This window comes from Ictidomys tridecemlineatus, chromosome 3, assembly GCF_052094955.1.
Source record: "Ictidomys tridecemlineatus isolate mIctTri1 chromosome 3, mIctTri1.hap1, whole genome shotgun sequence".
NCBI classification, from domain to species: domain Eukaryota; kingdom Metazoa; phylum Chordata; class Mammalia; order Rodentia; family Sciuridae; genus Ictidomys; species Ictidomys tridecemlineatus.
Window position 1 is genome coordinate 89,966,139 of NC_135479.1, and position 27,612 is coordinate 89,993,750.

General features: G+C 38.9%; 1 protein-coding gene across 4 annotated transcripts in view; it reads left to right on the plus strand.

The window, feature by feature from the left end:
• The first annotated feature begins 9,899 nt into the window (after positions 1-9,899).
• Positions 9,900-27,612, plus strand: part of LOC144376279 (uncharacterized) — a 124,596-nt gene continuing 106,883 nt past the window's right edge. For all 4 annotated transcript variants that reach the window (XR_013436562.1, XR_013436563.1, XM_078043470.1 and 1 more), the window contains exon 1: positions 9,900-10,024. The gene's annotated coding sequence lies outside the window, so the exon portion shown is untranslated. The remainder of the gene's footprint in view (positions 10,025-27,612) is intronic.

Sequence of the window (27,612 nt, forward strand, 5' to 3'; positions counted from 1 at the left end):
TCCTCTCAGAGTTTTTAAAGGAAATCTAAGATATAATATGACTTTACCTATAAATCCTATAGTTAAAAAAAATAAGACATGGAAAACAAATATTAACCAAAGGTATGTGAAATACATGATTCAACAAAGCTTGACCTACTTACTGGCTGATTGCTTGAAATTTACATTTTATAGATTGCCCCCAATTTGAAGCATACAACATAAGATTATCAGAAGAACTATTAATATCATAAAATCTGAGAAGAAAGATGTTATAAAATAATACATGCTAAATCTCTTTGAAGATCTAAATTACAGCCTAAAAGTGGACATGCTTCCTTCGAAAACTACTATGTTTGTTTTTTATCAAAATAATGCACAATTTGACAGAAAGCATACAAGAGTTTTTCTCAGATAATATTACTATCCAATGGCCAAGAAAATAGCCAGGATCAATCAAAACAATTTTGTGTATTAACCAAGAGTGCCAGTAATTGGGAAGAATATGAAGCTGTCCGTAAGATAATTAAATTCTTCACTTTTGTAATGCTGTTACCCAGCAAGTCCTCAAAAATACAAATGGTATTTATCGAATTTCCTTCATCTACTTGTAGTTCTTATTAATAATGCACTCACAATCCACTTGGGCCTGAGGCCTTTCACGCTGGGTGCTGGTTATCCTGTTTCCTGGCCGCTCACTCATGCTGTTTAGCGAGGGCGGGCTCATCAGCCCCCAGCACTAGTGGTGCCTCTGATTTTTCCCACATTTACAAATGTGGTTGCCATTGGCTGGCATATGCTAAGCCCTCTGGCCTGCAGTCATGATCTTGACTATTTGGATTTAAATAAAGCTGCTCTAATTGCCATGAGGAGACTTTAGGACAGGTGAGAAGCTGCTTGTGCATCTCAATATTGCAGGGGTCTTGGGAGGATCTAAGGTGATGACTGTCCCTTGGGCTCTACCTTTCTGTGTCTGCCCACCTCTCAACTCATGGACATTTTATTTTCTCCACTGCTTCCCTGGACACTGCCCAGAGTAACTTCCCTTGTAATGAACCATCCTCACAAGATTGTGAGAGCCCTTGGTTTTTATGGGTGTTTCAGGAATCATTCAAGAAAAATTATCTCATCACTACCCAGTTGCCTCTTGGAAATCCCTGTCCTTGGCTCACCCCCCTCACTCTGATGGCTTTGGCATTTGGTAATCTTGTTGGGCATTTTCTTCTCCTTCTTGTTTTCCAGACTCCTCAGATGCCCCTGCCCTTGACACTTCCATTTTCTTATATATTCTGCTGAGTAATGTGATTATTTTTGATTAACTTATCTGAAGGATGACCTGTGCCTGGGTGTTTCACTTTCACATTCAGAAAGGACTTTATCTAAAGCTATTAGCATCCCATGGGGAGACAGTGTGTTATATCCATCTTGAGTCCCCTAGGAGATGGGACTCCAGTTAGGTGCAGATTTAAACATTGGTCCTAACTCTCTTAACCACATGTTCCCCCCACCCCCGCTCCTCCTTTGCTGGCCTCATTCCTCTCACTTTTCTCCTCTGTTTTGTTCCGTCCCTCTCTCTGTTTATCAGCTCACCCCTGCACATACCCAGCATAAGCCATGCTTGAGCAAGGACGAGCTCACATGCATACACAATCAAACAATCAAACATTACCTGGACTTTTCCTGAGTTCTGTTCTCGAAAGGGCACATAAGGGAATATCATGTGGCCAAGTTATGCTCTTTTGTAAAGGTGGGAAAATTCTCATATGGATTGCTTCCCCCCATGGCCCTCTAATGAAGAAACAAAGAGATTCTGTGAAGACTGATTCACCACTGGGGAGAGGGTGAGGCATCACAAGTGTTCACAGAATGGAAAAGTTTGGAAAAAGATTGTCTCTGTCTAGAGAGAGAAGAGCATTGAATATAGATGTTTCTTACAATACCGGCACTTTACCTCCACTGATGTACTCTAGGAATGGCGCCCTCGCTCCTTTGTGGGAGAGCCAATTCATTCTTTCTATAGTCCTATCAAAATGTGACTGTAACCTACACTCGTTTGCCTTGGATCTATTCTCTGGAGTCTCACGAAATAAGTTGATTCAATTTTTCAAAGAATAGCTGCTCAAATATTTGAAGACACATCTCAACAATTTTGCAATCAAGACATCCTGTCTAAGGTTAAATATCTCTCATCCCTTCAACAGGTTCTTTTATGTTCTACTGAGTTGTTCTGCTTTGTTAGCGTACACCCTCAAGATGGCATATTTAGCAGAGGGACTTGTACAAAGAAGGCAGATAAAGGCTGACAGAACTTAGTTTATCTGAGCACTCTACCATAGCCTCATCTTTCATCTGGATGTTACATTTTTATTAATACAATATAAGTTTGCATTGGCCTTACTATAATTCACACAGGCTTTAACATAATTTCTCTTGACCTTTTTCTTGCAATTTCACATTCCTTCATCTGCATTTGGTCATCTGATTCCTGGAACCTGAGTGCAAAAAAGTATTACATTTATGTTCATAGATTTCATTTTGTTGTTTGAAATCTTGAATCTCCATTTCATCATCAATAATACCAGCAATTTGGGTCATTCACAAATGCATTTGGTTTATCTTTCATCTTTGTCTAAGGCTTTTAGAGTCTTTAGATAAGTCTGTTTTATTTATGGGCTTGAGGCTATATTTCTTGGCTTCTGGCTCTGTCTGGTATTGCAGGACCATGGGTGTTTTAGGAAGACTTCAGGACCTGTGTGTCATCTGGTCCTGCACACATATGGTCAGCCACCATGGTGCATCTATGAAACTGTTCTCCTGTGTGTCTATTAAGCATCTCCATACATGGACCCCCTCAGCTGCTTCACCTCTGTATCCCTAAGAGCATGACCATCTGTTTCTAAGCACCAGGCACTGAACATTGTTATGACTGAGGCCTCTCATTTTCCCAGCCACTATGATCTTTCCAAGGTCCTCTTGCCACTGGGAGAGGAGTGGTTCCTGGGCCACTCAAGATTCCAAAGTTCTGAGTGTTCAGTAGAAAAAGGAGGAAGAATACCCATTCTACTCCCAGTGTTTTATATGCCCCATTTTGTGACAGTGTTTTTATAGAAAGTGCTTGTATTAATCAGTTTTTGTTATTCACCATGACAATCCTGCCTAACAAACACCACCAAAATATGCTGATGCTGTTTTTCAGAAATCAGCATTTAATTTTTACTTACAAGTACATGCATTGGCAATGGCTTTCCTGGGGTCCATAGCATGGGCTGGTCCTAGAGGCTATGGTTAGTATTCACCTAACTTCTCCTTCAAGTTCAGAAGTTATGTAGAGAATGCTGTTTTTACAGAAATGTCAGGAGCTCAAGAGTACTGAGAGGAAAGGAATGGTAAGGTCTTAGAACATACTGCATCTTCTGCCCAGATCCTATTGGCACAATCAAGCCATGGCCAGGAAGTTTATGCTCTAATAATCACAAGCCATGGTGAGGTCAGGGAAGAAAGGAAAGTTTGCAGGCAAATCTCATTTTTTATTTAGCTTTTCCTTTATATACTGCCTGCCTCTCTCTCTCTCTCTCTCTCTCTCTCTCTCTCTCTCTCTCTCTCTCTCTCTCTCTCAGTTGTAGATGGACACAATACCTTTATTTATTTTGTTTTTATTTTACTTTTATGTGGTGTTGAGGATCAAACCCAGTGCCTCACATATGCTAAATGAGTGCTCTCTCACTGAGCTACAGCCCCAGCCCCCTACCCTCCCCTTTATTCTCTTCTTAAATACTATATGGGTCTTGGGAGGGCAGAGGAAAATTCCTTTGACAAGCACAGTATTTGAATCACCTGTTCACTCTGGAGCATAAACCTCTGCCATAGAATCACATGGGTTTTTCCTCTTCTCTTGAGGTATTTTATCTGCCAGAGAGCAACCCCTGATAGCAATGCCCTGCTGGCCCACTTCACCAGTTTACGCAGCACCCCTAGACTGTTTGAAACAACAGGAGGCATATGTATGTTCAAACTGGGGAGGTTCTGGGTACTTTGAATACATATATTCTAAATCAACCTCTTTGTGGGAAAGGTGGGACTCCACAGGATATAACTATGAAGAAACTTTATTTTTCCATTATCTCCCTCTTTTAACCTGCTTGAGTATACTAATTCTTTCCCAGTTTTTGGAAGAAAAAAAATGATTTTTTCCCCTCACTTTTAGGTAATGAAATATCCCCATGATTAATGCCCATTAAAATAATCTCATTTTGTAATTAACATGTTTGGTCCCAGGTAAAATCCAAACTTCTAACTTCATTCTGTTTTTCCAGCTTGGGTTGGACATAGGCTGCAGTCCTGCTGCAGAGAGACTGCATGGTCCACTTCTTTACCTCCCTGTGTAGCATCTAACCCTGCCCCACTCACTGGGCTGCCTCTGGCCCTCCAGGTTGGAAGCAAATAGGGAGAAGAGATAAAGGGCAGGGAAATTTGTATTTGGATGGAACCAGGAACATTAATGTTGGTTTCTCTTGTCCTTGGTAGGTATTTAAAACAAGATTTTGTTTTGTTTTGTTTTAAGACAAGAAACAGGAGCTTCTGTGGGTATCTCTTTTGACTGCCCAGACTATACATCTTAACATGGGAAGAGCCTTTTCAACTGCTTACAACCATCCCCCTGTTCCTTTTGTGGAGATGGTCTTATCCTGGTCATTCCTATGCAGAAGCCCTGTGGCAGTTCCATATTTGGATCTTTGGGAGACACATATGCACACATCTTTGATCTGCCGTCAGTAGTAAGGCAGGTATTTTCCAAACGCTTCCCCTTCATAATTCCCTCAAAGAATTTCAGCTAACACTTTTGAAAAACGAGACATTATTTTACTGTAAACCCTAGATTCCCAAGGGCTACTGAGTAGTCTCCAGGAAGCTCCAATAACCTGAACTATAGGTCAGAGGAAGAGACTCCCCTCTCATTTCCCTATTCCAATAATTGGAGTGGTCTAGGTGGTTAAGAAGGGGCATATAGGGGAAGTTGCTACAGCACATTGATGATTTTCTCCAATGTTCTCTCTTGTCTGTTTTTAAACTCTCAAGGTGGACACTGGATAGCAATTGCAGAGTATGTCTTTGGCCCTTTTATGTAAATCTTGTGCAAGCAGTCATTCCTCATACTGGAATGCAGAGATAATGTAATGTGTGACCAACATTTCTCTCCATTAAACCTGGAATCACAGGCTCTTTGAATCTGAAGAGATTTAAATATTTCTCATTTCATAAATAAGAAAATCAAGTCTTAGAAAAGTTAGCAAATTTTTCCAAAGTCACACACAACTTTTTCCATATAAAAGTCCTTAAGTTAGGTAAAAATCTGTCCTCATAACCCATCTTCCCTCAAATTTATCATCTTTATGAGGGTATATTACATAAAAGAAGGTGGTAAGTCAAGGTTTACAAAGGTTAAATGTGTTAACATGTGAGAGTTTCTAGCAGAATGTGGCACAGAGAAAACATTCTTCAACCTCTTCCTCTTTCTCTAAAAGCTCATGTGCCTAATACTTGAAAGCACAACCAAAACAGAAGGAATAGTGCCAGCAATCACCAATCTGCCAAAACTCACCTTTAAAGTTATAAAGTAGAATGCTTTTAAATAATGTATGCTAGAAACCTTCCTCCCCTTGCTGGTAAATTTCCAAATAGCAGCATAATACCTGTCGTTTTCTATGATGATAGCTGAAGGTTTATGAAAAATCCAGTTGTCCAAAAATAAAGAAGTTTAAAAGAAGAATAAGCCATCTGCAACTATGCAATATGACATGACCACGAAAAGAACACGGACAAATAGAAAGTATATTAAATGAATACAAGAAATTTCCCAAATTTCTGCAATTATTTCTTGAACAATTATGACATTAATTTTGAAATAAAAAGAGATTATGTATATTTAATTTTTGGAAGAAATGAGATGTCCCCCAGAAGCTCATGTGTGAGACAATGCAAGAAAGTTCAGAGGTGAAATGTCATCTATTTTTAAACTGATTTATGAGGGTTTTAACCTAATTGGTGTATGAATCCACTGGTCTAGGTTAACTGGGTTGTAACTCTAGGCAAGTAGCATTTGGCTGGAGGAGGTGGATCATTGGGGGTGGGACTTTGGGGTTTATATTTTGTCCCTGGTGAGGGGAGCTCTCTCTCTGTATCCGTGTTTCCATGTCCTGGGTGGCTTTCCTCCTCCATGCATTTCTGCCTTGATGTTTTGCTTCACCTTGGGTTTAGAGCAATGGATTGGATCACCTGTGTACTGATACCTCTGAAATTATGAGCTCCAGATAAACTTTTCTTCCTTCCTGTTGCTCTTGTCAGGTCTTTTGGTCGCAGTGGCAAAAACAAACAAACAAACAAACAAACAAACAAACAAACAAACAAAAAACTGATTAAAACAAAAGCAAACCTAAGGTCATGAACCACCATGGTCACCTTTGAGTAGAGTTCTACAGTGAATTTATTTTTATGCTAATGATTCTGTGTTCCTCAAACTTCGTACAATAATCATTCCCTCTGAAAGTATAAAAATGAGAAAATGATCATGAAGTTCAGAATGAATGAGTTTTGTCAGAATTACAGTCTTAGCCAGACAAAGACCTAACCCCATGAGTATGCAGAAGGCTGGGCTCATTGTCTGACATTCTGCCTAGGAGCAAGCGTGGAAGGTGGAGAATAAGAGACTCCTTCAGCTGAGGGAAGCTGCTCCATCTGACCATGATTCTAAGACTTCCTAACATGCTTGGGAAACTGTTGTTTAGATGGCAAATCACAAAGAGAAATAAAGGCAAGCTTCACATCAGTGAAGCAATCTTAACTATCTGCTTTTCTGGAGAGACTGATGAGGAATGTAGTCTTACCAGCAATTTTATTGTTCCCTAAAGAAGCTGACATAGAAGATGGGATGTGAAGTTATAGGAAAATAGAAGAACTGTTTCCTTGATCCAAGGGAAAGACTGTCACCCTCTCATGGGGACATATTTCCATCTGTTTTAAACAAAAACATCCAAACCTTCATAACCAAGAAATGTTCAAATATTCATATAACATCTGTAGGTGAGTTAACTGAGAATTCTGAAAACTTAGCCAATTTGATTACTTTTTATCACTAAAATCAGGGACAAGATTTCCATACTAAATCGAACAAAAATTTGGACAATAAATTTATAAGAAAGCAATTAAGAATTAATGACAACTAATTACAAGATATCTCTTTTAGACAAACTTAGTTGAGAAATTGACTTTGTGATAAATAAAAATTAAAAAGATATTTAGAGCTCAGTACCAATATCAAGGCTAGTGAGATGGGGGAGTACCTCAGTTGTAGAGCACTTGCCAAACCCATGTGAAGCCCCTCAAAAAAATATCAAAGTGTTTTATGTGCAGTGATGGACACCTATTTCATTGGTCTTTGTGTGGGGGAGCTTGCATGTGTAAGGGGGTTTCTTTTGGGGAATAAAAGCAAATGGGTATTTGTTCTTTTACCCAATTCTGCAGGGGATCTTAAAGGACATTATTTTATATTGAGGTGCTTATAATAAAGCATGAGATTATTTTTAGATGATTATGATCTTCCAAATATGAAAAAGCTTGGCTCAAACACATGCCTATAATCCCAGTGGCTTGGGAGGCTGGGGCAGGAGAATCTTGAGTTCAAAACCAACCTCAGCAAAATAAGATGGTAAGCAACTCAGTGAGAACCTGTCTCTAAATAAAATACAAAATAGGGCTGGGGATGTGGCTCAATGGTTGAGTGCCCCTGAGTTCAATCCTTGGTACCAAAGTGGGGGAAAAACCCCAAAACTGGATTGTGAGGTAGTTTCAATAGAAAAACCTCATGTCAGACTTTCAGCCTCATTAGGGCGACAGAGATAACCTCTACTGCTATGGCCTATGAGCTGAGTTGCCACAGGTCTGGTAGGCATGAACCATTGAATCAATGGCCCGTGATGGGAGGGGTTCAGACTTCTAATCCCTTGAGGAATTTGTTTCCCTATTGCAGTGTTGGGGATCCTCCCCAGGGCCTTAGGCATACTGGGAAAACACCCTAGCATTCCACTATGTCCCAGCCCTTTTACTTATAATGGCTCAAAAGAGACAACTGTGTCTGTAGGACATAGACCTTGCACATGTCAAAAGATTCATCCTGCTAAAGGTGAGTTCCCACTGAGGGGACCAGTGGTTACCTGGGTGGACTCAAGTGTAGGCTTTACATTTTCTGTCCTGATCATTGTAGTCAACCGCTGGTCTCTCTTCCGGCATAGGTAGAGTAATGTCAGGATAAAGAATGAGACATAAACACAGTACTGAGAGAAGGAAGCCAAGTAGGACAGGAACAGGGACAGGGGCATAGCCATAAGAATGTCAGTAGAGTAATCCAGATCTTGCCAGAGGAAAGACCCAGATCAACAGTCTAAAGAACTCTACAGGAAGGGAAGGAGCAAGGCAATAGGGCAGCCTAGCAGGCAGTGACCACGATTGATCTGATGATGTTTAAATGGGTCAATAACTACTAAAATGACAGCTCATTCAGAACCCAACAGAGAGCCAGGCTTAAAGGCCAGGAAACTGCGAAGCTGTGATAAAGCTTTCACTACTAATTGCTCTGCTTTTAGCTAAAAAGCTGAGAGTACATCAACATTTCAATTATTGTGCTAAATTTGTTAATATGCTTTCCAAACAAAATGGCTTTTAAAGATGTCAGAGCAATCTACAACTTTTCTTCTTGTAATACCTAGCTTCAACCAATTTCAATATAGGGAATGAAATAATGACCCCCATTAAATTTTCACTAATATTATCCTACGTAGGGCTTTCAATTACTTTGGGCCCTTGTTATGCATAGCAAGCAAATGTGTTGCCCACTTATCTGTCATAATGTGGGGCAGATGTATTCGAAGTGGACAATACTTCAGTTCCTATACATTGATGTTCACATTTAAGGGGATTAAATATTAATTACACTCCCATATTCCATGAAATGCCAGAGGGGAAATAAAAATTTTAAGGAGTATTCTTAGTCTCTGATATGATGTCACTTACCAAAGACATCAATGATATTAAAGAATTGTAGATTAAAATCCTATTTTGTCCCTGCCGGAACAAAAACCTATTTTAAAAGCTTTGTAAATGTTCTAATTCTGCTAAAAATTCTTTAAGCCCTCAAGAAGAAAGAAGTTACAAAAAAGGCTGAGTACTTTTGATACCCCTAGTCCATTGGAGGTCTTATTAAAGTGTACCTGATTAGTAATAAAATGTGAAAGTATTAATTTTGGCGAACTGCATGAGTTTTTGATACATTCTAACGGGTTTTTCCCTTTTGTTGTACAAAGCGTGTTTGATAGTAGAGGAGAATTTCCTGCCACAAGTATATTTCTATTACTGAGACATAAATGGATGTTATCAAGGTTTGAATTGAAAATATGTTAATTCTCCAAGCTCTCAGATTTCAGGGAAGATTGTGATTGCCGAGAGAAGAACAAAGAAAATATGAGATATTTTACGCTCTTAAAAGCCCAGTGGCATTTAATTCATGTTTCCTCATTCAGACAAAGCCCGGAGCTCCAGATTCTCTGATGGAATGTTTTGCACAGGTAGATGATTTTTTTTTAAATTGTTTTTACCAGATCCTGTGTTTTATATAACTATATGTGTTTCAACATGTGGTTAAGCTAATACAGGGAGTTAAGGTCAGATGAAGTAAAGTTTCTCATCAATTTTTAAAATTCATATGCAGTGCACACACCCTTGGAATTTTGAAGAATTCAAAATTATTCGCAAAATCTTGGCATATCAGAATTATTGTGCTTTTGAAACAGAATTTTTAGTTTGAAATACATAGACTGTGTTGTAACATCGAATTCAAAGAACTTGTTGACATTGATCTGTTTGTGTTTCAGAGTAAACAGTAGGTAAAATAAAAATGGGATTTCATTCTCATCAGAAGCATACCTTAAGGTGGAGAAGACTGTCTTCTGCATAGACATATCAAAGCCCTCAGATGATTCTACAGAAGGTTTTGAGGGTAAGTAGGTCTTGGGGTTATCTGGGACTAGGAGAATGGGACTGTGTCTTTATATCCTGATATCAACCAGATACACAGTCGGGGGATGGCTGCTCATGGAATGTTTGTTTTCACCAAAGGTGATCTCAAAAAGGGAGATTAGGTTGTGAGCAGTCCTTTGCCATTACTTTCAGAGGCCAAGGAACAAGTACTTCAATTCTGAAGTGGGCCCCTGTGCAGTGTACCACAGCTGCCCATTAGGGTCCTTCCCCTGTGTCAGTGGGACCTGCCTCCTTGGCAAAAGTTCTGGTCACTGCTCCTTCAGGATGCTGGGGCAGGCCTTCTTTTCCCCCAGGTGATCTACAAGAAGGAGGTGGGTGAATTGAGCTGCAGACTCTCTGCCACCCTTTTCTGCTATTGGCCAGCACCCTGCTCCTCTGAGTGCCTTACCTGGGGGTAATCCAGACCCTCAACTTTGAAGGATCTGTCTCTGATCCCTATGTGTCTTTCAGGCCATGGTTGTTGTACTTCTCCATCTCCAAAATTCACAAGGGAGGACAACATCTCCCGAGTGGATCATGATGTCAAGTTCCTGACCTCTTTGTAGCAGCACTAGCTCCTTTCACTGACCAGAGTTGAAAATATGACTCTGCTGGGAGTCAGAATTTTCAAGAACCAGGGAACCCAAAGTTGTGGGACCAGATTATAGCATCAGGCTTACTTCAAAGTTTTAGACAAGATCTCTGATGGCAGTCATGATGTGGAGGGTGTCATTTCTATTGGTTGAGAATCATGTCCAAGATGCACCTCAGCTATGGCTTTCAGTAGGCTCTCCCATTGCTGTTATCAGACAGGTGGCCTCTGGTTGCCACAAGAGATGCCCTGATGTTGCATCTACAGCTAAACTTTCTTTGCTATAGAAGAGGCCTGCTGGTCTAAGATGATACTGTGTGTGATTCCTGTATCAACAGACCCAATGTGCTAAGCTTTGGGCAGTGGTGCCGAATGAAACCCTGAGGGCAGAAAAAGCAAACTCATACTGCAATGTGTATTGATGGAGGAATCCTTGCCTTTTACAGAGTGAAAAGAGGAAAATATAGTTAATTTGCTACTTGATCTGCTTGTGACCAGTGATTGGTGTCCTATTGTGGACCCATCTTTGGTCTCTGTCACCATGAGTTTGAGCATTCATCAGGGAAAATAGCTAGACAAGTCTTGAATAGCTGGACGCCATGCTAGCAGGTGGTCTAATTATAATTTTCTTTGTTGCCATCATAGCAACTCCATTGTGCAGAAAGTTTTGAGCTCTGTTTCTGCCTTCTTTGTCCTAGAGGCTTGCATTTTCAATGGGCCAAATCATTCTGGCTCCTTGGTTGTTTATTGCTTCTTCCGAGGAAATGAATTTCTTGTGGGCATTGTCATGCAATACAAAAATATAGGTCCATTCATATTCCTTTTTCCTGGAATTCCTTGTCCTTGATCTTCCAGTATTTTTATATATATATATATACCACTGATGAAGAGCTGAGATAATTGCTTCTTGTGATGAATTTATATACATTCTCATCTTGGGCCATTTCCTTTTCAAACAAGGTAGATGATCACATGTCACATCCTAAGTAAGCTTTAGGAAGATTTCACATCACTGATGTCTTCCAGGGCTACCTGGAGTGGGCTGCCTTGTAGCCACAGTCCACCAAAGAGCTCTGTGTGTCTACCTGATGGCTCACCTAGCAAGAATGGCTGCAACCTCCACACTGGCTCTTTCTTTTCCACCACAGTTACTTTCAGTACTACAGGGTCCTGTGTATCGGATGATCCAATTGGTTAAGCCTGTTACAGCACATCCTGTAAGCCCTGTCCAGCTCTTAGCCCCACTCAAAGTTGGCGGCCTTTTATTTCAATTGGAAATGGGTCAAAGAAGTTATTTCCAGTGTGGACTATGTTGCTTCCAGAATTTGAAGAAGACTACATGGAACTGTGCCTTTTTCTTCTTGGTAGAAGACAAAAAAAAAATGCTGTATTTTTTTCTTTGACTCTGGAAGCAAAATTAGAGAAAAACTTCATTGTTGAGACAGGACTGTAAATCTTTGTGCAGTTTTATCTTCAATCTTCAGAGATTGTGGGTTTTATCAGGGCCTCCGGTATATTTTCTACTTCTTGCTCATAATTCCAAATAACATGATCTCATAATAGAGTGTGTAGGGATTCTGACTGTGGAAATGTACAGGGAGGCATTCCCCTGGTGAGCAAAACTCCAGGGGGGTTTCAGGCACCCTGTTTCCCACCTTTAGAATGCCCTGTAATCTCTCTTAGGATCTAGTAATATAGCTGATATATGTGCAGTGTCTAGCTGGTATGGCAGTGCCCTGAGAAACCTTTGTGTTAGAACCTCATCAAGCCTCGACCTCGATCCCAGGCATGTAACTCCTGAGAATACAGAAATTTGCTAGATAACTACAATGTTCCATCAAGCTCTGGTGCTCCTGGATCTGCCAGACTAACAGTAACTTCACATAATGGACTTTCTTGAGAGTTGCACAAAGCTCCTAACATTACATATTGTAACTGTAAAATGTAACTGCAAAATAAACAACCTTACTGATACTCTAAACAATAATGTAGATATGGTCCTAATGGCATAATGTAACCTATTGGTATAAATAAATGTGGCCTTGGACCAAGAGCCACTCTGCCACCTTCCCTGCCACTGCACCTTGTCTCTGTGTCCCCTTTATTATTATTATTTCCTTATAATAGTGGACTAATTTGATGTTCTTTATGATTTTCTGAAGGTACAGATATCTCTGGGTAATGACTATCATGTCAAATTTGTGGAGAATTAATGCAGTCCTGAAGCAAGACCATAAACCTAAACTGTGGTCCTTCCTACATGAATGTTGCTGACCTTCCTTTCTGATAGTGATGGAAAGGAACTTATGCACCAAAACAAGGGCAGATTACCAAGTTGCTCCACTCTAGAAAAGATGACTTATTTGTTATAGCAGCTTCCATTTTTGGACGACAATTTGGTTGAGTTTATGGTATGGTAATGCTAAATTTGTTGAATGAATGAATAGCCTCTTTTTTTGCTTCATATTTCCTCAGTGACCTTGATAATATATTTATCATTTTGGCCTCTTTGCTTATCTGTCTGTGTCCCTTGTTTGGGTATAATTTTCATGAAGTTTTTTGTGTTTATCATTGTATGCTAGGTTGGAATGAGATGGACATCATTAGCTTAGGCACATGTATGACTGCACATACCATGTGATACTACATCGTGTACAACCATAGAAATGTAAAGTTGTGCTGTAATTGTGTATAATGAATCAAAATGTATTCTGCTGCTGTACATCCCTCATTAAAATAAGAAAAAGAATAGTGCTAATCATATGTTAATAACTTAATATTTGACAAATGAAAAGATGAATTGAATACCCAGAATTTCATTTTACATGTGATTTTTAAAACATAATTTTGATACTTTATTATAAAACATCACATAGTTTTGAAATAGCTTTATAATGTCCTATTGTAAATATGTGGTATAATTAAGTAGGCCATTTCCTTATTTCTATAGTTCTCATTTATTGATGGAGGAACTACTGTACTGAAAAATTAGCTGAGAATCTGGAATCACCAAAGGAATTAATGGTAGCCAGAAAAAAAAAAGGAATCACATTTTATTGGGTCTAGCGAACCATGTACTTAAAATTATAGCCTTGGAGAAAGGTGGAGCTGGAGAGGAACATAGCAGTTAATGAGTACCTTCTCATTTTATTCATAAGAATAATAAGCATATTTGACTTTCCCAAAATGAATGAAGACTGCCTGAAAGTTACATACATATTTCATAAATAAGTTCAAGATAATGTGACTTTCAAATTTAGCTACAACTTTTTCCAAGGAAGAACATCAGGATAGATTGTGATCAATTTATTATTCACCCATATAACTCAGTCCATTTGACACCAAGAAATCCAAGATGTACTGCCTTAATTAAAATTTCTTTGATTGTGAGCAACAAAAAATGGACTTGAGGTCACTTGAAGACAATGCAACAGGAACAGAAAGTTTCTAAATATCAAAAAACTAGAAGTATTGACTTGTGATTCTAGCTGTGGCTGTCCTGCAAGATTTCCTCCATCCTGTGCCCTCCATGCTCAGACTGTGTGCTCTTTGTCTTATTGTCTCACTCAGGGACTGTGCGAGTGGGTGCAGAACTTAGTCTTGGCAACCATCTTGAGCACAGTGACCGGTTCAGTGTGTATCCAGTGATCTTGGCAGACTAGTCAGGATCCTTGCCTTGCCCGATAATCCAGATGTTGGGAAAGAGGCTCCTTTATTGCTAGGCCTGTCAAGCTAGAGGGATGCATGTATGGAGCAATCAACCACCACTCTACCTAGAAGGAGCCAGTAGACAGAATGAAGATAGGCAGAAATGAAAGCAGAAGCACAGGGTCCATGTTTTTGTCTTAAACTTTAGTTCTTGAGGTTCTGGTGTCTACCCTATAATTTTTGTGTTAGTCAGTTTTCCATTACTATAACAAGTCTGAGATAATTATCTTAAAAAGAAAAAAAGGTTTATTAACTAATTAATTAATTTATTTATTCTTTTGGAACTAGGCATTGAACCAAGGTGTGCTTAACCTTTGGGCCACATCCTCAGCCTTTTCAATTTTTCATTTTGTAACAGCGTCTCCCTACATTGCTTAAGGCCTTGCTAAGTTGCTGAAGCTGGCCTTGAACTTGCAATCTTCCTGCCTCAGCCTCCCAACTTGCTGGTATTATAGGCAAGCATTACTACACTAAGTCCTTCATAATTTTTGATGCTCAGTTGTTTATCCTGTACAGTAGACACTTGTGTAAGTATAAGGTTCTTTGAGTAAAAATCCCTCTGTTCACTCTAAGCTATCAGTAATGGGTCTAAGTGAAAAGAGAAAGAAACGTGTAAGCTGGGGAGACAGATTGTAGTGTGACATTATCATCGTTTTTTTCTTTTTTTCCACTGGCATAACATTTACACAAGACTTATCTTAACTTCCCGTCCCTATCCTTACAATAAAAATAAGATACCAGACAAGATTGTGGATAATTTCTTTTTTCAAAAGATAATAAAACACTCTGACTCTGCCAAATAAACAAAAGCCCCTAGCATTTAGCTGGCCCACTATGTGTCTGCTCAGATATGGAGACCTGATGTGTGGACATGGTCAGTGTAGCTCCCTGGAGAAGGATGTCAATGAATCCTCATCAGAACATGAGGGATCACAGTGTCCTGGTAATTGATTTCCATCTAATTTGTACCCCACATTTATTTAAAAGAAGACTTTACTGTGTTATCTCTAGACTTTGAGTCATGGCAGAAGCCTGACAAGAAGAGTGTTGTAAGTTTGAACATGGGTCAATGTGGTTTGCAGAATAAGGGGCATTTGAAAACCACATCGGTAGCTAAGAGGGTTCACCATTAAATGGGATTAGGACTGGAGGGAAGTCAAAATTTTCGATGTTGCATGAGTGGAAACATCGAGCCGACTGTGATAAGGTCCCAAGTGACATTTCATGTACAGAATTTCTTTTTAATTAAAGGAGGGAGAGAACAAAAATGTAGCAGGAAGAAGTGATGCTGTTGGGAGGGCGTCTGTTCCGGACCTGCGTCATGAATCCAACTGCAGAACTAGAGATGTATTGACTTTTCTTGCTGGGAAAACAGCCCCCATTTGGGGGTCATGATATACCACTAAAATGTTTTAAGTGAACTTAGATGGTTACGAAAAAAAATAGAGAGCAAAGTGGAAAATGTATTTTGAGGCTCTCCTTATTTGGGCAACATCCTGCTTTATAACTTTTTTTTTTATTGGTTATTCAAAACATTACAAAGATTGCAGAATCACTGTTTTCTCTCCATTCAATGCAAGATCTCTCCCCTGACCTGCCCTCCAGCACTAAGGTGCATCTGAGTTTTAACACACCACGTTCTGGGCTTTGGTTGTGTGTTCCAGATTATATCTAATTATCTTGTCAGTCTTTTCTGTTATTTCTAGTTATATTCCTATTGTATCTCAAGAAAGATTCATCCTATTTCCCTGCAGGGTTTGATTCTTCTTGCCTCACTTCAATGTGACTTTTGTAAATTCTTGGTAACTTGTAGTAGGACTTCGCTTGTGGACTGTTTCCTAATTGGTTATTTTATTGTCCCCTTTTGTAATGGGTCTGTAAATTTATTATTAGTATTCTTTTTTATGCCTAAATTAACATAAATCCATAACATTTCCTGGTATAACTAAGGAAATAAAATCACCATGGACTATCATTCATGTGAATGGTTTTCACTCTTTTTGATGAAACTCACAGCGCTTTTTGGTTCTTTCGTGGTGATTTTTTTCTTAAGGGTTTTAGTTTTATTAATGATATTTCATTATTAGTTTACTGACATTTCTCCTTCTTTTTTCTTATTGTTCTTTCAGAATGATTCTGAGAATTATGTATCAAATGATTAGAGAAACTGAGATGTATTTGTAATTAATGAGGATTTTCAAGTTTTGCATAGAGCTGATACTACAATTGAAAGAATGTCATGGCCTTCCATGTCTATCCTATTGTGACCAAAGTTTTCTACTGACTTCAAGAGACCTCAATGAGTATTCCCAATGTTCAGCATTGCTTTTAATCAGTTGCCCTATTTGCCTTCAGCAATAAATCATCCCTGCAGCATGGCTAAAGTGAATTATACATACATAATATTTTAATAATATATATTATTTAATAATAGATTACATATTATTTAATAATACATTACATGTTATTTTATATATAATATAGAAATTATATCTTATTGATGTTAAAATTACTTCAAGGGCTGGGGGTATTGCTCAATGGTAGAGCACTTGTCTAGCACATGTGAGGCTGAAGGTTCCATCTGCAGTACCACAAAAGAAAAAGATAGAACAAAAACAAATCACTTCCAATTTTTAAAAATGCTTTCAGTATTCTCTTATTGTTAACTTATTGAGAAGTTAAGATCTCATGCATCTGCAACTAACCTGTGTGTTTGTTTGAGAGGGCATTGTAAACCAGGGCTTCCCACATCCCAAGACACACAGGTGCTAAGCTGGTCTGTTGAATTCTAGGCTGCTTCTGTGAATCTGCCTTCGGTATCCACTGGCCTCAGTGCAAACTTGCATAATTGGAATCTTGATATGATCTGAGCACTTCAAATTCTGCTGGAGGGGAAAGCTCAGAGCAGTTGTGGTGTTGGGTCAGTCTGTGGCTGTAGGTGACACTATCTTCTCAGTTAGATCACCCTTTATTCTGTTCCTGATTTTGCCAGAAAGCTTAGTTGTTTTTTTCCTGAAGGCTCACATTATCATAAATACTCTGTATGTAGGATTTGTTTTTATCTGTAGCAATATTTCTGTTCAGTATAGAAAACAAAAAACATGATAAAAAATACTGTATTCTAAGGGTTAGGGTTGTGGCTCAGTGGTAGAGTGCTTGCCTAGCACGTGTGAGGCACTGGGTTCTATCCTCAGCACCTCATAAAAATACATAAAGAAAATATTGTATCCATCTACAACTGAAAAAATATTTTAAAAATACTGAAAATACTGAATTTCATAAGAAATGCTTTGGAAAGACAATGTGTGTGTGTGTGTGTGTGTGTGTGTATGTGTGTGTGTGTGTGTGCCACAGTCCGGCTGCAGCAAAATAACCAGGGGGGTGACGAATAACTTGTGTAGACTGATACAGCAGGAGTAGGAGCCGTTTATTGTAGGACAACAGAGGTATTTATACATTTTGCACAGCTTATCTTAATTAGCATAAACTAGATACATCAGTCAACCAATAAGGAATCTCCACACCTATGGCTCGCTTTTGTTACTTCACAAACCACTCCCTCTGGCATTTTGCCAGGCACCATCCAGACTTGTTTATGAACTCTAACATTCCCCTGGCAAAATACCAGGTGTTATTTTGACTTGTTTACAGACCTTAACACGTGTGTGTATGTGTGTGTGTGTAGGTGCATGTGTGTGCCATGTACAAGAATATGTGTGTTCATGTTTGTGTTCTCTTTCCTTGCAGAGTCTTCCAAATTTTGTATTTTGAGAAAATTATTTTTCTTTTTCCATATCCTTTAAACTTGTGCTAATTATATGTTCAGTGATTCATGTTTTACTTATTTCCATATTTTAATGTCAGGTTTCCGGTTTTGAGAGGCAGGAGGTTGGTTCATTGTCAATTACTAAATACTTCAGGGAGCAAATTTAATTTCATTGGTTTCTTCTTAATCTTAGAGTGTATTTTTAAGTATATTCAAGAGAGATTTTTATCGATCTCAAGTTTGTTTATTTTGTTAATCTAAAGTTATACCTGATTTTTCAATGTACATGATTTGCTGATTTCTATGAATAGTATGTTGCAGTCTTTCCTGATGAAAGTTGGTTTGTTAGTTTTTCATGATGCTTCAGAACTGCAGAATGTTATTTTCAGGAGATGATGTAGTACCGCAAACACCTTTTCAATTCCTGGTGGGCCATTTTAAGTAAGATTCATGTTTCTTTACATCTTTAGGGCATTTAAAAAATTCCTTTATAATTTCTTGCACCAAGCCGCTCTGATTTCTTATTTCTTTTTTTTTAACATTTATTTTGTAGTTGTAGTTGGATAAAATATTTTTAATTAGTTAATTTATTTTTTATGTGGTGCTGAGGATCGAGCCCAGGGCCTTCCCCGTTTTATGTGAGTGCTCTAAGGCTGAGCCACAACCCCAGCCCCTAATTTCTTGTTTCATCTTTCATGACAAAGGTGTCATCCTTCATGACACCTTTCATCTTATGATTTTACCCCATTCTGTTCAGTCCATTTGCTGATCTCACTTTTGATAAACATATTTTAAAAATGACAACCACTAGTTGCTTTCTTTATTTGAGTACATTATCTTCTCAGCTTTCTGATATACCCATTGTCTCAACTGTCCTTTTTAGAAAGTTTCTTCTATTTATTATGATTTCTCTTTTTTATTTTTGGCAGGGGGGGTTCTGTGTGTGTGTGTGTGTGTGTGTGTGTGTGTGTGTGTGTCTGTCTGTCTGTCTGTCTGTCTTTTGTTGTATCATTTTGCTCAACTTCATGCACTGTGGTTGACCCTCAGTCATATGCACTTCTATTTTGACAATCTCTCTTCCCTCATTGCTGGGTGCTCTCCTGATTCCTGGAGGCAGTCTTCAGTGATTATGGTGGTGGTGGGGATCACCGCTTTAATATGTGCATTTTTCCTGTAGCTTGTCTTTAAGACAAGCTGCTTAAGACAAGGACTTTAAGATGCTCCCACCCTCCCTGCTTTCCTGAACAGACAAAGTGTTGTTGCCAGCAAAGCTCAACATGAAGGTGGAAGGAGGGAGATGCCATGCAGTACAAGGGCTTCTAACACAATATCTCATTTCCAGTAATGACCTTAGGACCATCCCTTGGATCTCTGAGAAATTCCTCAAAGTCGGAGCTGTCTTTCCTCTCGGCTGCAAGTCCTGCCTTATTTTTGTTTTATATTTTTCACCATTCATCCAAATTTCTGATTTACTTTTGACAATACTTCTTGTTTTCCCACACTGTTATGAAACTTTTAAATATGCATATATGTAAATATTCAAGTAACAATGTCTTCTGAGAAGCCCAAATGGGTGCATGCTGCCTTAACAAGCCGGTTCCCTTTCCTGGTAATATTTCAGTACTGTTCAGAGATATAGAAGATTATGGGTATAAATAGCATCCTCTTCTGCATATGCTTCCTATTTTAAGGACTAAGATCTATTTTGACTAATCTTCCTATTAAGTTTCTATGATGACACTAATGGAAATATGTTTCAGTCTAAGGAATTACTATTGAACTAAACAGAGCTGTTCTCCATTCAATGCAAAGTGGTTTCTATTTCAGAATTTGAGAAACACTTCAAGCCCTCAAGCAATATTTTATAATGCAGCACGAGTAGCAGATTTAAGAAATCAAATCTCCTCTTCATTAGTAATCAGTGGATATATTACCATTAATGTATCCCTAGAATTACTAGCTATGGGAAAGAAAATCGTCACAGACTGCAATAGGTTCTTACATAAGTCAAGGTCATTTCTTTGATAAATGTTTTTTTTTTTTGCCCTTTGAAGTTGAGCAATGAGACAGTTTTGTTTTTTATCTTATCCTGATAAAGTAGAATGACATGTAATTCAGTACAACCAGTTCCAAGTTGCACTGGTTCTGGGGAGGACTGGTGGGCTGGCTTTCAAGATGTTTCTGGGAACTCTGCTTACAGGAGATTAAAAGGAACATGCCTCTAAAAATGTTGAGCTGATACCTTCAGCTTTTTTATTAGTGTGCTCAGAGATTCAGTTCTCCCCCAGGGCCAAAATACTTTGTTGAGAGACAGATATATATTTTTTAAATTTTATTTGGTATGAATCACCCCAAATCCAGCCTAGATAAAAATATTCAGAATCAGGAAGTAGGGAAGTAACAGCAACTTAACAATCCTTGGGTTTCCTAGCAGAGATAACTCATTAGTTCAAAGAAAAAGTCCACTAAGCAGAAGGTAGTGCCTTTATTGGTGCATGTCTATAATTGAAGCTGGGTGGGTTATTAGTGATTTTAATTAAATCTCCAAACATGATCAGATTTATTTCAGGGGTGCTGGAGCCTGCTGTGAGACTCTCACAGCTTGATGAGGTACCTTAAAACAATTAGTCAAGGGCTGGGGATGTGGCTCAAGCGGTAGCGCGCTCGCCTGGCATGCGTGCGGCCCGGGTTCGATCCTCAGCACCACATACCAACAAAGATGTTGTGTCCGCCGAGAACTAAAAAATAAATATTAAAAATTCTCTCTCTCTCTCTCTCCTCTCTCACTCTCTCTTTAAAAAAAAAAAACAATTAGTCAAAACAACTGGCAAACTTTCAAGGAAAGGGAAGTGAGGGAGGGAAAAATTATATGAATGGGACTTGGATATTGAACATTACATGCAGTAATGTTCAGGCCAAGGAAACCCAGACGGGACCCTCAGTGTGGGATTCGAGGGCAGGGGTGGGGGCTCTGTTCACAGAGAGCAGAATCCAGATGAGAGAGCCCCAACTTCAAGCGTGGCTGTCAGGGTGCAGGGTGGATCTTTGTGTAACAATAAAAGGGACTGTGGAGGAATCTGAACTCACAGAATTGAACAATATGGTGAATGATCACCCCACATAAATGGAAACCAAAAAGCCTAATTGGTGCCTAGGTGATGAGAGCTCGTGTCTCTTTTCACTCTAAACTTCCTTTTTTTTGGGTACTGGATATTGAACTCAGGGGCACTCAACCACTGAGTCACATCCCTAGCCCTGTTTTGTAATTTGTTTAGAGACAGCGTCTCACTGAGTTGCTTAGCGCCACACTTTTACTGAGGTTGGCTTTTGAACTCACGATCCTCTTGCCTCAGCCTCCTGAGCTGCTGGGATTACAGGCATGTGCCACTGTGCCCAGCTCCACTTTAAATTTCTATTTATGGTGGTGCACACCTTTAATCCCAGTGGCTCAGGAGGCAGAAGCAGGAAGATTGCCAGTTCCAAGCCAGCCTCAGCAATTTGGCAAGGCACTAAACGACTCAGTGAGATCGTGTCACTACATAAAATATTAAAAAACAAAAACAAAAACAAAATCGAGCTGGGATTGGCTCAGGGATTAAGTGACCTTGGGTTTAATCCCCAGTACCCAGTACTTAAAAAAAAAAATCTATTTCTAGGAAATAAAATAGTCATAGACCATGATTCCTGTCATCTGTTTTCTTGGAACCAAAAAACAGTAGAAAACAACAATATTTTGAAAGCTGTGCTCTTAATACTTTCAGTTTCTGGATACAGTGTTCTGTTCATACTGTAAACGCCCTGCAGCTGGCCTGGAAGCAGAGGGGGCGGGAGCTCAGGCATCTGGCTGGGGAAACCAGGTTCAGTTTGAGTCCAGGCTCCCCCTCTGGTTCTCTCCACCCTTCTTCCTTCTTAGCCCAAACTTACTAGTTTCCCACTCTGTGCTGATACCCTGTCTTGGTACCAAAGATGTAAAGGAAGGAAAAGAGGCAGAGATACCAAGGAAAGAAACAATGAGAGGGAGAGAAAAGAGAGGAAAAAGAAACATTGTGTGTTGGGGAAGGAGCTTCATTGGTAATGAACATGATGCTTGAGTCTAAAGAAATCAAATATTAGATGAAAGCTTTAGGAAACACATAGGTTTCCCCTAAGAGTACTTGGTGAAGAAAAAAATGGGTAAATATATAGAAATGTAACAAGAAAATGAGGTACATAGAGGAAAGCAAATCGACTATTTGAAAACTTTCCTCAAAGCTGGCCCACTTTGTGGATTATTTCTGCATCCCAGGGCAGAATGTACGGTATCTCCAAACAGTTTCCCTGCGTCTGTGTGCTCTGCATTTGGTACATGTTTGATGAGCAAATGGAACATTAGGGAAAATGGAAATTCTTTATATTTGGATTTTAGCCTTCAAATTCAGTATCTAAACCTCAATCAAGTCAATAGATGAATAAAGGAATAGAAGTGGGGAGAGAACATACAGGGAGCTCGTGAAGATAGAGGTCAATGGAGTAGAGGAAGCCGGTTGAGGAGGAGAGAGGGGGACGGGGAAGGGAAGAAATGCTGCATGAAGTTGACCAAATTATGCTTATGTGCATATATGAAAATACCACAGTGAATTTCACCCTCATGTAAACTATATAGGAGAAATTAAAAAAAAATAAATAAGTAGAATAAAGACTGGTAGAAGAAGGGGAACAGGAGGAGGGAGAGGGCAGGGAAAGAAGAAGGGCTGGGGACTGAAGTAGAACAAATTATATTCCATGCATTTTTCACTTTGGAATGAACCTTTAACCGTAATGCCCTGATAAAAAACATTAGAAAGATCGGGAAAGAAGGAAGAAGTAAGAAGCACTCAGAATGTGTAGGTGTCTGTATGCAGATGTGAAATCTCCTGGGACGCACCCCCAACTGAAATGCACAATAACTTTAAAGTAGTTTCCAGGAAATCAGAGTTAGATCCAAATGCTCCCAAGTATTTCAGAGCTTTGAAATTGGGGTGCCCTCCCACGAGTGGAGATAATGTCGCCTCCTCTTGGTGGTGCTTAACCGTCGTTTGAAAATGGTGGAGACGTATCCCAGCCCAATGATAAGGACAGAAGAGGCATTTAGCCTCTCCTCTGTGCTCCAAGATGGCTAATGATTAGATATAATCTCCAGAAATAAAAATGCAACTAAGCTTTTAATATATTTGAAGATAAGTAGATGAGAGGATCTCTGCTTGGACAGCAACTGTCTCGTCCTAAAGATTGGAGCTTAACTCAGCAGTTATTTAAGTGTGTTTTCTCCCTCTTTGGCATGATGATAATGGTTGGCGCAAAGCTTCCCATTTTTCCCCAGAGTAATGAGGCTGACTCTAATCATCCCATTGCCTGAAATTACTTTCAGGATTGGCTAGAGGGGTGCAGGATGCTATAATGGTTAAAAAATAAAAAGAAAAGAGAGAGAGAGAGAGAGAGAGAGAGAGAGAGAGAGAGAGAGAGAGAGAGAGAGAGAGAGAGAGAGAGAGAGCGCTATGGAAGGGGGAGAGATGTGAAAAAGAGACATTTATAGGAGTGGAGTAAAAATAAATGGTTAGAATGAAATTTTCAACTTTCTTCAGGAGGATGATAGATATTTGTTATGTCTATAACACTACTATGTTTTGCCTTCTCCATTTTTCCAAAATGCTTTGATGATGCACCTAATTGTGAGCCCCGGGAACTCTTCTGTTTTTCAAGCATGGATTGTGGGAAGTGACGAGGATCAACCTCAAGTATGCTTGGGTTAGGAAAGAAACCTGGGTTTAGTCACCTGAAGAACAAGCCTCAGGGCCTCTGAGTCAGTACAAGCGTGTGCATTGTAGCACTAATGTGTCTCTGCCCTCAACCTGCACAGGATGCCCTCTGCCCTCATCCATTCTGAAAATGACCTGAAGCCAAACATTGACCTTGGCTTACCCTGAATGTAAGAGATCATTCCCTTCATCCCTCCTGCATTCCTTCCTATTTCAAGTTTATTTAGTTTGGTGATAAAAGTTCATTGAAGTCAGAAATACATGTGCAACATGGGTGGAAAGGTCTGCTGCTGTATTTATCCACAACTAAATGATATTAGTATGATGGAATTTGTCTTGAATAATAGCACTGACCACAAACAGACTCACAGAGGAGGCCTTAGCACCTCACTTTCATGAAAATCGTTTAGGTGGCACATTCTACTGCTCCAGAAACCATCAAGAAGCTAAAACACAGGCTTGCAAAGGCTTCTGAGCAGACTAAATATTGTGGTCTCTGCCAATAGAAAGTTCTTCACCTAGCATCTATTTATTTTTAGTTTCAGTTGATTTTCAACAAGTTATTTTAAATCTTGTTTCTGAGACTACAGCAGGTCAGAAGTAACCATTTAGAAAGAACATGGTTCTGTAAGGCCCCGACAGAGTGGAGGAAGGGCCTCACACATCAAGATAGGAATTACAACTTGCTCACTCAGGGTGAGGAAAAAAAATGAGAAACAGCTGTGAAAGTCCTTCCACCTATAACATTGTCATCTAGGAACCTGTGGTGTATAAGGCATGTGACTACAGTCTTCCACAGCCTCCAAGATTATCATTGTACAACAACTGATGCCAAAGATTTTGAAAAAAAATAGCTATATGTTAGAAAGTAAGAAAGTCTGACACGGTTTTACATGGTTAAAAAGTTTGGCAATTACTGAATTGGATCCTGTTATGTGAAACACAACAGATAACTTGAAATGCTGAGCAGACAGGAATTTGCTACCCATATGTCCTGCTTTCTCTTTCTTAAAAAAAAAAAAAAGATTGGGAAGACAAACAGTATATATTTTATATTAAATTATTTCCCTTTATGACAATTTTTCTACTTTCTGGAGCTAAGAGCTTTGGAAATGATCTTTTGAGGCCATGTGCAATGGTAAGGTAGGCTGTGCTTTAGAGCAGAGACAACTCTACCTTTATGTGTAGGTTTGTGTTTTCTAAGTCGCAAGCCACGAGGTTCCAGGAGGTAGAAGCCAAGCTCTATTACTTTTCTTTTGACTCCCTTACCAAGCCATTTCTTTTCCAAATGTGAACTCAGTTCCATGTTCCAAATTCTTCTCAATGCAATAAATGATTGAATTTTGGCCAGTGACAAGGAAAAAATGAAATTAAAGTAATGGCAGAAAGATAATGGGAATCGGGGTTGAAAAAGTTATATTAAGTTAAAAAATTGCTCCAGAATATAACGATTTTTTGGCTATCCCAGAAAACAAACATCCTTCCTGCCAGTCGAGCCTAGTTCTTCTGTACCTGGCTGGTCATTTTTTGGAAGGGCGAGACTTCTCTTACGACTTTGGAATTATTCCCTTTATTCCTTCCAGGAGCATACTCATTGGTATTGCTCTTTGTTTTCCATATTTAGTTCCAGAACACATTTTTAGAGAAGTCTGATCCAGAACACATTTTTAGAAAAATCTGATCAAGTTGCTCTTTTCTTTAAAAAACTATGCACATTCAAGTGATTTGTGTCCACAATAAATAGAAATTATATGTACATTCAAGGAAGACCACATATCACCCACCTGATGGCATCAGGGACCACAATTTCCTGGAACCTCATGTCTGCCTCCTCTTATTAAACTAAAAGACCCTTCATGGGAAGCACTGGTAAATCAGTCAGTAGCTAAGATAAGCTTGGATTCATTTGGGGAATTTGAAATTCTTTCAACTGAATAACAAGATGCAGTTATCAACATCATGATGATAGCTCCTAAAGGGCAGGATGGCTTCCCTTCTGGGTGGTGAGTAATCACATATATTTCACTATGAGCAATAATATGCATCTCCATAGAAGTCGCACGCTGTGCAAATTGATGTGAAGAACCTCATTAGGCTTGTTTTTTTATTCATTCTGAAGGAGCTTTACTTTCAAGTATCCATTCGGCTTCAAAAATAGGTGAGAAAATGCATCTCCACCTTTGTCTGTGTTTAATGTGCAAAACAATATTGTTTACTTTAACATGCTTATGAAAGAAATGATACTTGTGACTCAAACTTGATTTGTGATTATGCTTGATATATATGAATCCTACTTAGGAAAATTCTCTTTCAGCTTTTGGCCATTGCTTGAGATTATTATAATGTTTTGGAACTCTAAAACCCTTTTGGCTATATCTTTCTTCCAAATCTACTAGTGGAATCTTAAAAATTGGGAGTATAGGGCTATTGCTTGCTTTTTCTCAAAGTCATTTCATAAAGAAGTAGGTAATCATTTTATCCTATAAACATTTGTTTCCAAATTATGTGCTCCAGGTAACAAGCCTGGGAAAGGGTACAACACGGAAATATACCAGACCTAGACTGTCAGGGGACAGGAACAAGTTGACCTTTTGGCTAGAGGTCTAGAAGCCATGATGGTATAGGAATTTTATTTAAAAAAATTTTTTTGTGGGGGGATACCAGGGGTTGAACTCAAGGGGCACTCAACCACTGAGTCACATCCCCAGCACTATTTTGTAATTTATTTAGAGACAGAGTCTCATTGACTTGCTTAGGGCCTTGCTTTTGCTGAGGTTGGCTTTGAACTCGCAGTCCTCCTGCCACAGCTTCCTGAGCCACTGGGATTACAGGCGTGTGGCACCAGGCTTATTTTTAACATTTTTATCTATTAACTGATGAGTTTCTGTGTTACCTTAGGATAAAATAAACACTGTACTCATTGAATGAAAATAATACCTAAGAAAGAAAGAACACAAACTGAACCAATGAATAATGGCATAACTAAAGACAGACCTTGTAAGGACTTGTAGTACATAGACATGGAAATTGCTTTTCATGCACATATTCTTATGATAACAAAACTAAATTGCAATGAAAACCTTATAATTTAAATAGGTTAGCTTTTCCAAAAAGTAATTTGGATTTAGAGAAGTCTTATTGAATTTCATAACTAAGCTCTTGGACATTTTAAAGAAACTCGAGAAGCCAATAGGAGTTTGGTCAAAACAAACATTAGAGGAACTTGGCACATCAATTGTATAGCTACCTTGAAGAGTTACTCTTTCAAGAAAACATCTTCATGAATAAGTGTTAGTATGTTTCATTATGACTTAGGAGTTTCGGTAATAACAACAATGTAGTAATGTAATCCTGCGTGTTGAAGGGCTTAGATTGTACTTTGGAAGCCTTATAATGGACACACAATCATTTACCATAATAAGTTAGCATGTTTCTGATATTTGGTTATTTTTTATTCTAAACCACTTTAACCAATTATTGCAGAAAAGCTTATAGGAAGTTTAATTTGTATTCATTTTCTCTTTTAAGGCAAAGCTTTGAGGTAAAACCAGCCAGAATAATTCTTCAACCCAAAGGGATAGTGACGCAAGTCGAGTGAAAATGTACAGCTCCATTATCTTCACTGTTGCTGCTTCAGTTGGTTATTTGTCCATGGCTACCTAAAAACAAACAAAAATAAACAAATAAATAAATAAATAGAAAGAAAGATGATTAAAAAAAATTATAGC